This window comes from Stegodyphus dumicola, chromosome 2 (assembly GCF_044657685.1).
Source record: "Stegodyphus dumicola isolate Sdum_Otavi_A_Nest chromosome 2, ASM4465768v1".
In the NCBI taxonomy this organism is placed as follows: domain Eukaryota; kingdom Metazoa; phylum Arthropoda; class Arachnida; order Araneae; family Eresidae; genus Stegodyphus; species Stegodyphus dumicola.
The window spans coordinates 161591453-161611093 of record NC_140769.1 but is presented as its reverse complement, the minus strand read 5'-3'; the positions used below and the strand labels follow the sequence as shown (position 1 = coordinate 161611093).

The following is a 19641-nucleotide window of genomic DNA, read 5'->3' as shown; positions in this document are numbered from 1 at the left end:
TCTTTCCCCGTTTTCACTGTGCACGAGTGGAGAATAAAAGGGCATCGTTTTCATACTTTCAGGTAATTTTAACAAAGTGCGTAAAGCACATTTGGCGTTATTATCGCTTATAACAAACATGTCATATTTTAAAACGCGTCAATATATAAATTCACGTATATCATTACAAATTTTGAATAAAAAAACTCTAATTTTTTGCAGGTCTCCCTTTAAAATGCATCTACTTTCAGATGATGGTAAAATTTTGATAGGTTGTAATTAAAAATTTTTTCAAAAAATTTATACAAATTACTAAAAAATACAAAACAGAAAATAGCTGCTAGTTTTATTTGTAATGAACATAAATTTCGAATTGTGGAAAAAGGAATCAAGTAAGTTTAATAAAAAAAAGAGGTATTAATAAATAATATATACAAAACTTAATTAACTTTGAAGAGCTCATATTTGGATTAATGGACGAAAGGAAAATGTCTTAAGAGTGATAAAATAAAGGAATGTGCACAGGATGAGATTCTGAGATTAATACTTCCGCCCTCTACTGGCGTGAAATTGAATTTTGGGGATACTCATTTGATGATGTAATTCTATGTAAATTATTTTTTAACAATAAAACATAGATATAATGCAAAAATATTTACAAAAAAATAATTGAAACTCAAAGTTCTCTAGATCAAGTAGAACCGCAGTTGCCCAGGTACGGACGCTATATAAAAGTATTGTGCGAATTAGCACAGATCACAGATCCTCATTCGTGTAAAAGGCATGCGGCCTGTTGAGGCCTTTACCAGACTATATTTCTTAAGTTCCTAAGGGCATAAAGATAAGGGGGGTCACCGAATAAGCGGAAAGTCTTAAAGCACTGGGTGCGGATCTCATAAGAAAAAGAAGTGCGACATCATCTGTTGACTGTGCGAATTAGCAAGACACAAAGAGGCTCGATTTATTGTAAAAGTGCATTTTAGTCTTTTAGCTTTTAAAGATGAAAATTCTTTTAAGCTTAAATTGATAGACTGATCTCTTATCGTCTGCCTATCAAGCTATCAATATGCGTTACGATGCGAGCTGTCTTACTCACATGATCATAAATTTCAGAAGAGATCACGTGGATTTCAGTTGATATAGCCCGTACTGCCTGATCAATAAAGTACTAATTAACCAACAATGTCAGTCGTTATATACATGATTATTAATATGTCTTAGAATCTGAATATACCTGTTAAGACTTCTAAATTCTACAATCCTGAAAATTGTTGGAATTGCGATACATTATATGCAACAAGTTAAAGAAGTTGCTTCTTAAATCAGTTCTCCCAGAACGGAAAACACAAGATTTTCTTAATAAATATATTAGAGATATAGGAATATTAAAATATTTAAGAAATCGTCTGCGAATAAATTGCAATACTGTTTATTTTTTAACGAATGCCTTCATGAAACTAGCAACGACGAGAGCTAGAATTCTAAAGATGTAATTGTATTGTTTGGGTGTAAGTAATGAAGTTGTTTTATTTAAGTGTATATTTATTGCATGAAAGTGTAAGACGTCGAATTCACACACAGCATTGTAAAAATTTGTAAGTTATTTCTTTTTATGCTCTTGGTAGTTACGCTGCTCAACAATTAACCCTTTACTTTTAAGTTTTAAATTTAAAAACAACAGGATGATTACTAAATATTAGGAACCCCAAAAAACGATTTGAACGTTTTTAAGTCCATAAACCTCTGATTCTTTGAAAAATCTTGTAACAGCGTAATAAACATATACATTAAATTTCTTCTCTCTCATATCTAAGCTTTATTTTTATATTTTGTTTGTCGGAATTTAAAGAAAGAACACATAGTATTTCTGTAGCTTATCTTTACAGTATATATATATATTACCATTTTAAATATAAACAGGGCGATAATATTTGGTGGCAATAATTTTAAAAGTTGGTACATCCCATTAAAGTGATTCGACGCAAAATGCCGTTTCGAGATCCTTTTTTGGGCTGACGTCCCTTTCGGCTAAAAATATTTCTAAAACACATATTCCGCATCTCCATCCCAAATTTTCTCTTTAATATTCCATTACTTTTACGTCATCAGAGCCGGATTCAGTGCAACCCTTATTTATGTTTTATTTAAGAAAAACACAATTTTTAATATATATGGATACTTTTCAACTAAAACGATTACTTTTAACACATTTAAATGTACAGAATTTCCTTTGATACCTTTCAGTTTATACCTTTCGCTTTGACACTTCTCAATTTACATCATTACGACGTAGTTTCTGTTACGCATAAAAGAACATAATAACTTTATATCTGATAAATTTTAGAGCTGAATTTGTTATTGAAGTATTTAGGGCTAGTTTTGTTTAAAAACAGTGTATAGTTGACATTTCAAACTCTTCCCATGATTTCCCCTTCCAATCACTGTACTAAATCTAACACAATCCATCCAGGAATCATTTATAACTGATATCTCAGTACCTGTTGAATGTTTTTTACTTATATTCATTTCCCCCCTTTTTTTTTAAATTTATTTTACTACACTGAAATTTTTACTATGTTACAATGAGTAACCACAACTGTAACCTTCATCTAACATCATTTGGAAGTTCGTACAATACGCGTTTGACATTTGAGTATAATTTGGTAATAGCAGGAGTTTGCATAAGAGGCTTTCGCAATTATTGCTGAAACTACATACGACTAGTTTACAGTCTACCCACTGATCTCAAATCTACAGTTGCGAGTGTGCCATGAATGTTTCATTCCCATTTTAGAAGAGAAAGGAATATTTCTAACATCTGTCCTCCAATATAAACACTGACATTCTTTATTTTTTTTAACGGAGAAGTTCTGATTTTTTTAGCCCAAAAGGGTGTTAGCCCAGAAGGGCTACTAGTCTCGATGCGGCATTTTGCGTTGAATCGCTGTAAAAGGCTGAATCACTTTTCAAATTTTTGCCACCAAATATTATCACTGTGTATTATATTTAAAAAAAGCTAAATAATGAAGAGTCTGCATGAATGTATGTATGTTTCTAGCATCGTGAAAAAGAACAGTGCTTAGAGCCATCCAATTTTGAATAAAGTACGTCTCCATCCGAATGTGAGCACCTGGAAGGCCCGAATTCGGGAAATTCGTTTTATTGTCTATTTTATATTTTCTAAAACTTTGACGAATTTTCGATTAACAAACTCAACGGTTTTAAAGCGAGTAGTGTAAGAGGAAAAAAAAAAAAAAAATTATCTCCAGCGCGTGAGACTATCTATTGGAAATTCTAAGGATTTGCTGTTTTTAAATGTTTTTAGCCCAAAGGGACAGGGACATTAGTCCAAATGTTATCGAAACGTATATGTGTGTGTAAATTTCAAAAAAAAAAAAAAAAAAAAAAAAAAAAAAAAACGCCCCCTTGGGCTTAATATAAAATCTGAAAGCGTTCAGACTTTTTTTTGGGGGGGGGGGAGTTTAAAAAACGATATTAAAAATGAGATGTAGCAAGATCTTAAAACATGAGACAGAGCGAAGCATCTTGGAGGGTACCCTTCCTTTATCGGGACCAGATTCAGAAATATATGTATGTATGCATGTGTGTACGTAGGTATGTGGATATATATGTGCACATATATATAATATATATGCGTAATATTTTTGAAGCATAGAAGAGCAATCAGCTTGCAGTCGTTGTGGCTTATGGTGAAGACTTACAGATGAAGATGACAAAACATGAACTTGAAGAATTTCTAGTCTTTATTTCTACGCATATCAAATCATCTCCGTAGATATTTATCCAATCATAATGAAATCGATACATTTTTATGATTTAATCATAATGAAATATGAGAAATTGCTATTTACACCGATTCTTAAAATTTAAGACACAGGCACTTTAGACGGGATAGCAAAGCGAGGAGGTATTAGCAAGATGAGAGCTAGCGGAAGTGACGTAATTAGCTCGCCAGAGGTATTTATATCAACGTAGGTGAAATTCGAGAGACAAGCTATGATTGGTTAATATTAGTTTTAGTTGCCCTTTTCCAGTAACGTTATATAACGTAGAAAAATCTCGAATTTGGGAAAGCAGGTGAATTCAGGGAGAGATCATCAAATTTAGAATGTTAATTTTGAGGTCGCCAATTATTTTTAAAGCAGCTATCGTATTTTTTATAGCTTATATACATATATATATGAACACATATGTATATGAACACATACTCCCATATATTACATGTATACATATTTATATTTCTGAATCTAGTGCTGATAACCGAAAAGTACCTCTTAACAAATTTGTCTGTCCTTGGAAAGGGGGTTATTTTTTTGGCCCATGCGCAGAAGCATGGTGGAGACCAGTGGATAGAGAGTAAAACGCTACACGACAAGGAACACTAGACAACAGATACTATTAATCATCAGCGGATAAAGTGAATTCGGTTATGGTGAACATTCGGTTATAATGAATCTAAATGTCTATTCCCGAACTACATACATAAACGTATTTTTCGGTTTTAAAGAAATCTGGTTAAGAGTGAACGGAATATGCGAGTGCGCAGAGATTCACTATAAGCAGAGTTGAGTACATTTGCTAATTAAAACATGAGAACAGAAATCCTTACCTCTGGCCTATACGAAAGTGTTATGATAGCTCTTTATAAAGCAAAATGAAAACATTAGAAGGGTCAAAAGAAAAGAATATTTTTTGTAAAACTGTGTTCTGTATTTTGCTTTAGCAAAATTTTAATATTTTAAATAACGATATTTCAGTTTGTCTACATCATAACATAATTTAGAAACTAAAATAATGTCTAGGATACAAAACCACTGTAGCAAGAGAGTGAGAAAAATTTCCTTTAAAACTTTATCAATAATAATAATAGGCATTCACAATGATAACAAACTGAGACGAAAAAAAAAAAAAAAAAAAAGAATGAATTAAATGCTAATGATTTTACGAATGTATTTTCAATCACATGTGACAAAGAATATAGGAATAGCTAAAAAAAAAAAAAAAAAAAAATTCCTGCAAATAGTTAAGAATTTTAAGTGTTTGTAATCAGAATTATTTGTAACACCTCTTCGAAAGTAGCGGCAAACAGCCAAATGTAGTTTTTCTCAAACATTGCATGCCTCTGAATTTTCTCTCTCCGCCAAGTCTCTTGAATAAAGCCAAACGTAGAAGTAGCTACGCAGTTAAGACTGCTGAACACTGGTGGTACGACTCTGGTTCAAACTCAAGCGAAAGGGGGAAGTGAAATATAAACACGAACTACTTTCATCAAAATGTCCTCCTTAAAAGACTTTTGTTACATTAGCCTTTACGTGTTGTAGGCAAAGACAAATGAAGTGAAATTTTTGACGAAACGCTTATAACAGAATTAAATTATTATTTTTTAAAATGGTTTTCTAATGCAATTTTTGTATGCTCGAAAATTTTTATTTAATTGTAGTAAATTTATATTTAAAATGTTACTTTTATTTTATACATATAATATTACGTTTTCTGTAATAATATTCGATCCATGCAGGCCCTCTCGGTAGTTTTTTTTTTTTTTTTTTTTTTTTAATGTAATTCAAAAGTGCATTTTTTTTATTTGATAGCATTTAATAATCCTAGAAGCCTGGGCACCAGCTGGAAATACTTCACTTGAAAAATCTCATAAAATTTACAAACTTTACCTCCCAAGCTTTAAAAGAAAACAAATTACGAATATGTGAAAAATTAGCATACCAATACAAAAGTTGCTCTGGGTCATATATAATGATAGATATAATCTTGCTTTGCAAAAACTATAAGGAAAGAAGGTGGGAATATTATCCGTAATTTTTAGAAATCAGTAGTTACAAATCCACTTTTTAATCTATTTCGTATTCGAATAAATGCTACGACCGCTGTGAATTCCTTTTCTATTCCCTAATTCTAGAGACAAAATTTTCAGCAGACGAAAATCTTACAGACATTTAAACTTCATGTTTCTGTTCCCATCGGACAATAAAATTGCTTTGCTTCTTAAAAAGCTTAAAAATGTAGTTAGTAGATTAAGCATTTTTCCTTCATAGAAATTATATACTTCTTCTGATAGTTCACTAACACTTCCGCGGATCACAACTTTAAAAACACTAATCTTTTAAAATGTTAATTATGTTGTATACAAACATTTATTTATTTATTTATTTTCTAGGAATTGATTTATTTTGGATGTTGGAAAAGAAAATACTCCGCGGTAGTTTCCCCATCTCGAGCACCGAATGGCATTTGAAAGCAGTTACTAGACGCCTATTTGGTAAAAACGAATATTCAATCTCAGATCTTCAAAACCACTTCGTTCAACTCATTGCTCGTTTCAGTCGGAACCCCGGCCAACTGGAACAGTTCCCACGTCGTACACGGTTCCCAATAAAATGGCTCAATCTCCCGGAGCGCTCACCTTCGCCAGAGCAGCCAGCATCACGTGACGCAAAGTTGGTTCCCGCCGATTGGTTGTCGCAATGCGACTCCAGCCACACAGCGGAAGGCAGAGGCGGAGCCTAGGACCCCGCTACCACCAATAGATGGACAGCATCTGCCATCATTCAAGAAGCTGCGACACGAAAAACTGGGTGTTGGCTCGGAGAGTTAGAGTGGATGGCTGTGTCCCCAGCCCCGGATACCAGCAACGATTCCGGAGCTCGGCGATTTTTTTTGTCCCCTCCTTTTTTTTGGTTCTCTCCCAACTCGTTTCTGAACAGTCTTCCCGCCGGTTCGCCATTTGTTTTTTTCACCCTTTGCTACCACACGTACGTCTGCTACTGCTCGTCCAAAATCTTCGTATTTCAACGGCATTCGGAGGAATATCGCATGCGAAAGAAGGAATCGTAATCAGAATCATCGGATTGGGAATAATATTTGTGAGGAGAAAGGGTTATTGTTGTTGTTCCCTTAGCGACAAGAAGAGGCAGCCCGATTCGCCGTTTTGGCGGGAAAGCGGCCGAAGTCGGACGATGTGACTACTCTTACCAGTACTGGTGGTGATTCGAAGAAGCGTTATTGTTGTTGTTCCTCGTTAGCGAGGTATGGAGTTCTTACTGTGTAAGCAGCGGGTAGGAACTTCATACCATGCTCTCGAAGAATTGGCATTGTCACCGACGCTACTTCCGTTTTCAGGTAAGCGACGATTTTTCTTCTTTCTGACATATTTCTTTTTCATTATACTTATAAACGTTGTATTAATAAAATGTGATCTACTGATATCTAATGATATAAATATCTATTGTAATAACTAAAATCCACAAAATATATATTTTGAATTTAATTAATTCGTCGAATTCTAAAAAAAAATTAGAAAGTATGACGATGGATATTTCAAATTTGAACGAATGTTCATTTTCAAATTTATCAAGAGCTTTTACTTTTGGTTTAGCTTGTATATATCGATGCTCTATGCATGACCAATTTGCCAAAGTGCATGCCAGATCTGTATGGAAATTAAAAAATACAAAATTGGATATTTTTAAGCAATTTAGGAACCAAGTTTTAATAAAGTTTTAATTATATCATAAGTTTTAAAAGCTGTTCTTTCAGAAGTTTCTTTAAGTGAAGGATTTTCATTTTTCGTAAAGGCTATTAGAAATTCCAGTTCACAGAACTGTTTGTTGTAACATTTGATCTTCATTAATTGAAGAATAACTTACATATTCTAAATGAAGCTAATTCGTCAAAACATTAGCGCATAAGTAAATGGATTCTTCAAATATGATCGAACGCTCATTTTCAGACCTTAGCAAGGGCTTTAACTTTTGGTTTTAGATTGCATATATCGATATACTGAAAAGAAATGCATTTGAAAGAAAAATTTTTTTTTAATTTTACAGATAAATAATATAAGTAGAAGTTTCCAACAAATCTATTTATACTTTTCTGTAACCAATATATAATTTATGTGTATTCTATTGTATGTACATGATTTGCGTGTTAAAAATATATCCTCCATGACTTCACTTTCGAAAGACATAAAAAAAATTCAAATACAACAAAATAAATGCATATGATGTAACTGAGATAATTTCTGAAACAAGTTTATTTTAGCATATGAAATACTTTCTGTATTTCCCGCCAAGTGATAATTTTATTTCATGGCTGTTTGATAATGAGTCTAATTGAAGTTTCTCTTTCAAAAATTGTCAGTTTTTGCTACATTAAACTGTTGTGAAACTATAGCGAATATTTTGTTGGTGCAATTTTTACTCCTAGATTCTAAAATTTCCATCAGTATATGTAATTGTTACTAAGAATTTATATACAGTCTTAAAGTGTTACTTAGTCATGAAATAATTTTCAAATTACTTGTTTGTTTTGTTTAGTTTGGTTTGTTCCTCTTAATGGAAGACTGTCGTTTGATTAATTAGTGAAACATTATTAGAAACTGATTTTCATTAGACTGTACATTTTAAAATAAGTTATTAGAAAAATAAAGATCTTTATTATCGAAAAATCTCTTTATTCTGAAAATGCAAGATAAAATTTAGATATAATAAATGCAAAGCACAAATTATAAAGTTTAAGAAAATATTATCCATACAAATGAAAAAATAAATTTATTCCAGTTAACTTCCGAAATTCTCGCATTTCTTTCAACACATGCAAAATATGCGAACTATTCTGAATAATTATCATAATAATTTTATACCTTTACATTAATTTCTTAAATTTATAAAATCTAAGAATTTACGTGGTAGTTAATTGAATTTATAATATAAATTCAGACTAGATGAAAACAACAAATAATTCAATTTTTCATCATACATAAGGCCAAAGAATTCCATGAATATGCATATTATTTATATTGAAGTGAAATCAAAACGGTTTATATTTCTAGTAGGTTTACATAACATGTAAATAATATATATATATATATAATAATAATATTCAAAATATTAATTATGCTAAAGTGAAATCGAAAAGATTTATATTTCCAGTAAGTCTGCATAAAATTTAAATAAAAAATGTGAATATAAATAATAGTATTCAAAATTTTATTTAAAAGTGACAGCACCGATTATCACTGCAATAAAATCCATTAACGGAAGGAAACTCTGTTAGTGCAATTAATATTCTTTCACAAACATAAAATCGCAAACAAGTTATATAACGAAACTGAGATTTAAAACTTTCTTCATTATTTGCAGTTTTCCGATTTCAAAGAATTCGTTTTCCGATAATCTTGGCCCTAGTACCTGTAAATTTTACTCCTATCAACTTTAAAAAAAAAGTATGGCAAATCTTTATTAATAGTGTCAGTACTTATTTGTGTGACATTTTAATATAATTTACTCATTAGCTAATTTTTTCCTCTCCCACTCTGTGAAACTTTTAATTATTCTGTCATTTCAGGCACATAGTTTTGGAACGATTTTTACATAACTGATTATTCACCGGCAATTTCATTTTATTATTTATAATTTCCCATGCAGATTATTTTCCAAAACAACAATATGTTGGTTAAAATAACAACTACAAATATGATCCAAGCATCAATGAAAAGTAATGCAAATAAAGAACTTCTGTCCGTAATTTTATACTGTGGTGCTTCTACAGAATGATTTTCGGTTTCAGCATGTAATTTAAAAAGTACAGAACGTTATGAACATGATATATTTGTAACTAACAATGATTCAGGCATTTTTTCCCTTTCCCGCCCTTCCCACCGAGCAAAGCAAATTTAAAGAATGCCGATCATTACAAAACTTTGTTTAAATTAAAAAAATAAATAAATAATATAATGCAATGTACAAAGAGAATGAAACCTGCAGATGAACTCTTTGTAATGATTATGAGTAAATCGTAGTTTAGAACACATGATTTATAGCTAATTGTCATCATAAAACCACATTTCTAGACAGACAATTTATGAAAAATTAGACTTAAACGACAATTTAGATAATTACAGCTGAACTGTCTGTACAATTGTTTAATTTAAGTAATTTTGTGAGAGGGAAGAATATTATTTTTTTTTTATTATAGGATCAATACATACTTAATCACTTGAAAAAATAATGAAAAAGAAACTTAGCCTATTTCAGTGTACAACTAATGCTACTAATTCAGAAGTCAAACAACAAAAATCAGCGTTGTATTTACAAAATTTTCACAGGACTAGTTTCGATGGTTTTACCGAACCACCATCTTCAGCTGCAAAACCGCAAATGAACCAGATAGGAAATAATGATTAATGATCGAAACTAGTCCTGTGAAAATTTTGTAAATATAACGCTGATTTTTGTTGTTTGACTTCTGAATTGGTATTTATTCGGCGTGTTATTGTGTCTTAACTAATGCTACGTTAAACACATTGCTGTTCATTGCAAGACCCTTTTAAACTTCTTTTTACTATTAAGAATTTGCTGTAATGGTATTGTTAATTTTCTGAAAAACTTTACGTTTTCATTTGATGTAAGAATTTGCCTGGTTTGTTTCGGCTTTCAGTGCATCAGTGGCTTGTTTGCTAAGTTTTTCCATGAAAATGGGTAGGAGATCCTTCCTTTCATTTAACACTTCGAGGTAGTTTTACGCATATTAAGAACTTTGATTTCAAGGTAATATTACTGGAGGGAGCATTCCGGGAATCAAAAATTTATTTAATTAACATGCTGTATTTCTTCGAATATAAGACGTCATCGATTCTAGAATGAATCTCTAATTTCAGTGTCTTTAACGGGAGGGAGAGGGGAATATTTGGTTTGAAGCAAATCAAATAATTGAAATGAGTAAATACGGTTAAAAAGATGGCGCTGACTGACTGAATATTGGATTGTAAGCTGTTGAATCATAAGAAGAGCCAACATCCATGAATTGCAATAAAACGAGAGATGTGTCTATTCTCGTATTCAACGTTTCTCGCACACTCGGATTTAAAAACAACTTTAAAAATATTCCACTTTCGTACAAAAAATATTTCGTCAGCGAATAGCATTGTTCAATACTTCTTTAAACTTCTCAAAAATCCTGAAAACTGCATCGTTTACAAGACGTATGAATCGTCGAATCATTTTAAATCGCATTAAAAAAAAAAAAAGAAGGAGGACACAAAATATTTTTATTTTATTGAAATCGGATATTATTCCCGAGAAGAAAACTTCTCCTTTTATAAGACAATCGTCAACTAATCAAAATTCGACAAAAAATGACAAGTAATAATGAAAAATGACTGGAGATATTGAATCAAATTAAGGTTTGCCATTCGTTTAAAAAGAAAAATGACATTGTTTGACTAAAGCTGTTATAAGAGTAACTATTGTCCTTTTTTCTCATTCGAAGTAGGCTGAAGTTCTAAATAAACTCATTAACACAAAATCAATAAGCTATTTGTGCACTACGGTAATTAATTTTGTTAATCTATGCTAGGTACAGCATAAACTAGGGTTTCTCATACTATGATACATATACTACTAGTGGTATATTACATTATTTTTGGTGGTATAATTCTTACATAAACGATTTAAATGAATGTAAAATAACGCCCTTTGGTATATGTAGCTGTAAATCTCATTTATGTGTTGCGAAGTTTTAAAGCTTGAAAAACTCCTGACATAAACTACTGTCTCACCCTCTTAAAACTCGGTCGGCTTAATTCTTCGTATAAAAAGAGATGTTCAGAATTATATAGAGTTAATCAAAAAACATTTCATGGGGAAAAAATGAAAATATAAAATAAAATAAAATTATTAAATAATTCGTGCTGTATATTACCATTAAATGCCACTAATCCAAAAATTCAGTTAAGAATTGATCGCGATTTGTCAGAAACATTAAAAGTATCTTGTTCATAAAAGTATCTTGTTTACGGTCTATTAAAACAGTAAATACATGTAATAAATGAATTACTCTAAATAAAATAGTATTCAAAGCAATCGAAGATTGATTTAGAGTTCACTGCAAAATAAAAATAACTAATTTCGAAAGAATCAGTTTAAAAATTTTAAAAGAAAACTTTAGTGTGAAAATTTAGTTAGCTACAGTGCCAAATTCAAATTCACTTGAAAAATAAAAACACATTTCAAGATACCATTACAGTTTCGAAAAAACGAAAAAGCGATTATTGACAGCAAACCGTGCAAAAGTTATTAAGCTACAGGAGAAGAATGCCTTCCTGGAAAACATGCCTTGAGGAAGTGGCTCGTGTTTACTTTAGGCACGAAGAAAACCACAAAATACCCATGCGGTCAGCCAGTTCCGTCACTACAATAATAGTTATTGCATAATACAGTCACAAGTGTAACTCCCATCGACTCGCGGGTTCAGTGACTAGAAAACTAGTTATGTTGTTTCCAAATGATGCGAAAAAGCAACAGCAAAAGGCCACAATATTATGCAATTCTTTAATGGTAACATTGCTATACGGGAAATGCCAGAAAATGTTTAACAGACTTTAAATGATCATGAAACATTCAATACAACTAATCTCAACACGTAGTTTATTGTGATTCTCAAAGGTAAACTCATCTATCTAATTTTTTCATACATTTATGCATAGGCACTATTTAACATGTAAACATTGTCTACATGGTAATCAAACTCTAATAATTTCATTCCGCTGAATTTCAGAATTAATTTTTCTGTAAACCTGCTCTTAAAGCTTCTAATAGCTGCAATGGAAATACTATAAATATCTTTATAAATCCAGTTAAAAAATAAATTTAAAAAAAGAAAGAAAAACCGATAGGGAAAATAAAAAAAAAAAAAAAAAAAAAAAAAAAGAAAGAAAGAAAAAAAAAATCTGACATATTTCAGATTTTATATTACGCCCAAACGAGCTTTTTTTTTTTTTTTTTTTTTTTCCCCCAGTTACATATACATACACGTTTCGAGAGCTAACCCACTTTTGGGCTAAAAATATTTAAAAGCAGCATATATTTAGAATTCCCGATACACAGTCTGGTACACTGGAGATAAAAATGCTTTATTCCTTACAGTGTTGCCACTGCTCGCTTTGAAATCGTTAAGTTTCTTTTAATCAAAAACTCGTTAGAGATTTATAGAATATGAAATTGGTAATAAAACAAATTCGAAATTCCAAATTTGGGCTTCTAAATGCCCATATTCGGGTGAAGGAGTATGTTATTCAAAATATGGTGGCCCTAGGTTCCGTCGGTTTTTCGCAAAGTGAGAAACATAACTACATTCATATACATTGTCCTTTATTTAATTTCTTTAAAAATAATACAGGTCGATAATATTTGGTGGCAACAGTTTGAATAGTGATTCAGCGCAAAATCCGAGACTAATAGACCTTCTGAGCCCCTTTGCGGTAATAATGTGATTTAAAGTGGTGGACGTTTGAAACTTTTCTGCACTTTGGATCATGTTTCTAGAAACCAATTCACTAGATAGACTTTCGTATCAAGAATACTGACTAAAACAGACTTCTGGGCAAACTTACGATACTCATTAAAACTGACAAAAGAATGAAAGAGTAATATGAGCACTTTGTGCCCGAAGGTATGTTGCATCGTTTTTTGAATTACCATGTTATCTTCAATAAAATACAAAACAATTATTTTGTTACAGCTATAAAATAAAGAATGTTCGGCAATTTAAGGCTATAAAAGAGTTAATCCCTAAAACCGATTTAAAACGAATTTGTAGCATTATTTTAAAAACAAATTATTTTATAAAACATAATTTTGATGTTACACATATATTTACAAGATCGTTGAATTCTGATAGTTCGTTCATTGCTTTGTTTTTGTTGATTTCCTCATATATAATGTGACGCCAAGTCGTTTTCCTTTAGAATGTCATATACGAAATCTTGCTACTTCGGACTCATTTGCCAAGATAAATAATCTAACCTAGCTGTATAGATGTAACTGAACTAACAGTACAAGGCGATTTTTGAAAATAAAATATCGCTGCAACTACATTTGATTCTTTGACAGCACAATCAGGTAGATTGTTTATTAATTAATTTGGTTGGATTGGATTTTGAGAAGTATTTGGTATTTTTGAACATTTTTTATTGTTTTTGTGAAAAGAAAATTTCTAAAGAACAAGAACGAATTGAACGATGGTTTTTCTTTTTTTTTTCGGGGGGGGGGGCGGTAACATATTTTATACTGCATCCAATACAAGTTAATTATAGTGTTGCAGAAATATGTAAACTAATTTCTGTGTACTTTTGTTCATGCTATAATTTTGAATTTCAATATACTTCGATAAGCTTTTTAAATATCGGGGAAATTTATTGAAATGCAGATTCAAAAATTCGATGAAACAGTTCTTTTTTAATAAAATGAACCCATTTACTGTACATTAATTTTCCCATACAGTGTCATTAGTATTATTTTAAAATCAGACTGAATTCGCTGATGAGTTACGAATGTGAGCATGAATCTGTATAAAATTTATGATTGTGATGATGTTATGTGATGATGATAAGCACTTTTGATACAATAACGCTAAAAGCTGAAGTTGACCCATCCAATGCCACATAATATATTATGCTTTCTGACAGATCAATAAAAGTAATTTTAAAGCATAAGAATTTTTGAAAAGTTCTAATCCAGCTATTAAAATTATTCAACCTTGAATTGGTTTACTGCATTTTAAACAAGCACTGTATGAATTTCGAGAGATTCTAAGGCTGGTCTATCTTTTTCAAGGAATAATTCGAAGTTAAATCCAAGGTTAAATTTTACCTAATTTTTAAAGTTAGCAAGTGTCTTTTAAATTGAAAGTTTATCTTCATTTCTCTCTACCTTTAAATTTACAGTGCATCCTAATTTATCAGTCTCTGTAAATTCAGAATTTATAGAGATAAAAATATCGTTTGAGTTAGATAAAATTATACACAATAAAATGAAATTCAAAGATATATATTGTAAATATATATATATATATACACACCCCAAAGAAAGATTTAAATAAACAGCTTTTCCTGAAAACCAGTTAAATACAAATACAAGAAGTTATTGCAAAGGAAGATGATCTACTATGCAACGATATTTTTTTCCACCTTATTTTTGGAAGTAAGCAGCATTATACAGATTTTAACATTATGACTACCATTAATACGGTTTGCATTTCAGAGACGAATGATAACCTGTCTTCATTGGTAGCAAATATAACTCTACTTTTAGTATTGAATTTTAATATTTCACAGCAGGTCTTTGTTGTGATATGGATAGTTCGCATTAATTTTTGGAAAGCTCATCAAAATTTTTTTCATAAAACTCTTCTCAACAATGAAACGTACCTCTGCTTTTCAGAGGAATAATATAAGCAAAAAAAAAAAAAAAAAAATTGAAAACCGGTTACTTGTCTTTGGAGGGGGAAGGCAATTAAAAAAAGCTGAGGGCAAAGAGAGGGGGGAAAACAGGTTAACAGTAGTTCCTTTTCCTCTCTCCTTCCGAAATGTTTTTTAACTGTGGATTAATTTAACCACAAAGTAATAATGCAATTTTTAGAAAAGTATTCCCGTAGTTTTTTATTTTTTAAATAAATGACAAAATAAATAAAAAAATAAAAAATAAAATAGCTACGAAAAATTCATATATATACCATATCATATATATGTTCCAAAATTCATATATATATATATATCTTTATCTGTATGCTTTCGGTAAATAAAAGAACAGTTGCAAGACGAACTAGTTGACTAAATAGAAGAAGTTGCTAACAATGAATGACCACCAAAAAACAGGGCACTTATAAATTAGCAGTAATTGTTAAGGTTGCTTATATTGTAGACTAGCAAACCGTACAATTTAAGCAACTACAATATAAGTTCTGTACAGTTTGGCATATAATACAATATAAGCAACTACAATATAAATTCTGTACAGTTTGGGATATGGTCGGTTTGCTATTCTATACGGTTTGATATTTACACGAGAAGTGCCGCCCAGACGGTATAGTGGTTAGGGGACTCTGACTGCGATACCGAAGGGCCCGGTTTCGAATTCCAGAGAAGGCATGGATGTAATTTGTCTGTGCCTTCATGGGAGGCAAAGGTGGTCCACCTATTGGGTGCCCCCATAATAAAGGGACCGGCCTTAGGAGTTGCCGATGCTGGCATAGTGCCCGCCATTGAAAAAAAAAATTATACGAGAAGTCGGTTTACTATATGGTTTCAATAATAAATAGTCACCACATTTTGGTTCAAATAATAACAAGAGTAAAATGCACAGAAATGAAGATTTTACTTTTGCGATAAAAGCAATTTCAGATTTAAAACTTAAATAAACATCTCAGCTTTGAAGCTTTCTGAAATTTCACTAACTTCATCCACGACAGCTTCCTTAAAAAGGATGCTACAGTGTAGAACTTTCTTATGATTTGTTAAATAATTACGATAAAGGGTTTGAGAATTAACTGCCTAGGATTGTCTTAAGGATATCTGGCTAATACTGACATTACACACTGGAATGGTTAGATTAGGTTGGCTCTGTGGAAAGCCCTTGATTAAGGGAAAGCAACTCGAAGGCTTTCTGCCTATGGGAACAAATGCCTTAATGGAATATTTTTGGAGGCAAATTAGCTTGTATCCACATTATAAAACACAAGCAATCCCATACAACCAACAGATTCGCCAATGTGGGAAATAACTCGAAAGAATCACATATGGGAATAATTTATGTATGAAAACTAACTCAAAAGAAGACTACGGATAGAATAGATGTAGGAATACATTACACACGATAAATACCACGAAATCACCCGTTCCAATACAGAAACCGAAATCGAAGGCAAAGTCTAAGTGTAAGCTTTAGTTACTTGGCACAGTCCAATCATGGCAGTTTAAGATTTATGCACAGCATATTTTGGAGGGCACACTTTTACAGTTTTCAATGACACCCTCTTCTTATAGTTACAGCAAATTTCTGGTCCTTCCTATACATGGACTGTATAAGAGTTTGCTGGCATGGCAGGCTTATTAAGAAAGACTGGTTGCATTTATCACGAAAATATCCCTCTAACCAACCTTTTCCTCTAAGGATCGAACGCGGAAAAAACTATAGGTATTCAGTTAAGATTCTGTACTAATCGGATTCCGTTACAGTGGATTCAACGACCCGGTTATTCTCAACATATCAGGGAAAACATGCATTCGGAAATCTAAAATCGATAGTCCAAGATTCTGTCAAAAATTGCAGAAATCAACCTGCTGTCTGTAAAATTCTTGAGTTATATGGAACAGATGGTTTGTTCGCGCACGCGCAGTTCGAGGTGACTAATGTGAAGGAATACAGAATACACAATCGACAAGATTTCATCCGTGATAAAGTGAAAGAAGATTTTTGACCTTTTCATAATCAATTTGCTGTCAAGACTTCTTCTTCTCAATAAGAAGAATTGCCATACCTTTCCCACCTTCTCTTATCATGGCAGTTCCATATCATATACTTTACTTAATACACTCGATGGTGTATGCATGTCACTGAAATCTAACCCGAACCTTCTAAACAATCAATCACTTTTCTATTATTGCAGACAAGACTATAATATTTAATCAAATACTGGAAGGAGTTATTACATTACAGAATTTTTCGGGTTTAAAAAAATAGATGAAAACGAAAAAATGTTACACGCGGAGCTACATTTGAGCTAAAGAAGCACACATTTTCGTATACGTAAACTTGCATAGTATTGGAATGATATAATCTCACGTTATCTAGAAGAAACATTTATTGATTTTCCAAAATTCAGGGGCTACCTTTATCTATCAATAATTTATTTATTTATTTTATCACCAAGGGAGGGGCGAATGGTGGTAACTGTGGAACTTATCTCTACTATTAAAAATCTGTGCTCGTATGTTTGTTTGTTTGTGACATTATCTCCTCCGGAACGATGGGAAGCCATTTCGACCATTTTCATTTTCGTAGGACTTTAGTCAGCCGAGATATTAATTATAAACTCTGAAAACGCTAATTTTCTCCCTCATTTTTTTTTTTTTTTTTTTTTTTTTTTTTTTCGAGTAGCAACAGTCTGATATGTTGGAGATAAAAATCTGCTTTATTTCGAAAAGTGTTGCCACTGCTCGCTTTCACATCGCAGAGTTTGTTAATAAAAAATATGTAGTTTTTACAAAATATGAAATAAAAGTGGCATTGCCAAACATTAAATATATTATTTCTATATAAAGTCATGTTGAAGAAAGCACACAATTTCATGTGACGTCACTGTATGTCGAACATGGACCTTATAAGAGATAGACTAACCCAGTGGGCGGGGCGCGCGTCACCGACATGTCGCCAAGAAAGAGTAGGGACGATCTGGTTTATTTTAACACTGAAACCTATGGCGTTTGTATCACATAACTCTTTTTAATTATTAAATGTGATACGTTGTATAGTGATGAGATTATGAAAGCCACAGTTTTTTCCAAATAGGATTTAATATATCTCATTAAAGCACTTTTTACTGCATTTTGCGCATTTTTTTCCACGCGTAATTCTTGTACAAACATCTTTACTCTGGTAAAACGGTAAAAACTCTAAGCACAAAATTTATGAACTTAATTTCGCGTAAAAATAAAGTAAATTCAGAGCATAAAATTTTCTGAGCGTAATGAAGGGGAAAAAAAGATAAAATAAAATGTAGAAGCACTCTTTTTTTAAAGTTTTGTGTGCTACCTATATTTATTGAATATCATGTTCTTCGCCCGTAAACCACATACATTTGAAAACAGCATATCTTTAGAATTTCCGCACTGCAGATAAAACTTTTTTTCGTACTGTGCTCGCCCTGAACTCGTTGAGTTTGTTAATCAAAAATTCGTTAAAAATATGAAATAGATTAAAACAAATTCGAAATTCGGCCGTCCAGATGCCTATGTTCGGGTGGAGGATTACATTATTCAAAATTTGATGGCTCTAGATACCGTCGTTTTTGTCACAGTGCAAGAAACATACATGTATTCATGCAGATTCTTCATTATTTAGTTTCTTTACATATAATACAGGGCGATAATATTTGGTAACAACAATTTGCAAGGAAACACGGACATTTATAGTAAAACAGCGCAAAATGCCGCTTCGAAACCAACAGCCTTTCTAGGCTACCGTTCCTTTGGGCTAATAAATTCAATTTACCGTAAATAAAAAAAGATCTTATGCAGAACTAAAAATAAATTAAAAAAATAATCACTATAAAATACAAGCAAAATTAATTATTACGGTTAAATACAATTTTAATATTAGAATCAAATGTATAAAATTTTTAAGGAGTCAAAAGTGTTTATCACTATGATGTATTATGAAATATAATTGAAATAAAACTCCTTTATAGAAATTGTGCTATTATACTCATCTATAATTTTTAAAAAGCAGCACGATTTAGAATTTTAAACAAAACTTTCAAAAATTCGTTTTTAAATATTTTGGTATTTTTTACTTATTTACACCAATAAAAAGCATAAAAATTGCAAGAGAAAATTGCTTGTTTGAAATTTCCTATTAGTTCAGATTTAAAATATTATTTTCTGAAAGAAGTAGTTACAAATTTCCTTACAGCATAGGAAAAGCTAAAAAAATATGCAGTCCTGAAAGCATGCAATAGCTTTATAATTATTTGGAACGTTAATTATGCTTGATAAATATGCTAAATTTTTAAAAATCAATGTCAATTTCAAAAATAAAGATATGTAGAAATTCTAATTTGTGAAATGAGGCG

General features: G+C 31.4%; 1 protein-coding gene and 1 long non-coding RNA gene across 6 annotated transcripts in view; one reads left to right on the top strand and one right to left on the bottom strand.

The window, feature by feature from the left end:
- The window catches only part of MESR6 (misexpression suppressor of ras 6), a 692054-nt gene that overhangs the window by 217132 nt on the left and 455281 nt on the right, over positions 1–19641 (bottom strand). The gene's annotated exons all lie outside the window — the stretch shown is intronic.
- LOC118188542 (uncharacterized) overlaps positions 6440–19641 on the top strand; it is a 311615-nt gene continuing 298413 nt past the window's right edge. For 2 of the 3 annotated variants that reach the window (XR_015039641.1, XR_015039640.1), the window contains exon 1: positions 6440–7134. This is a non-coding gene — a long non-coding RNA (uncharacterized LOC118188542). The remainder of the gene's footprint in view (positions 7135–19641) is intronic. The other variant, XR_015039639.1, reaches the window with a different exon arrangement.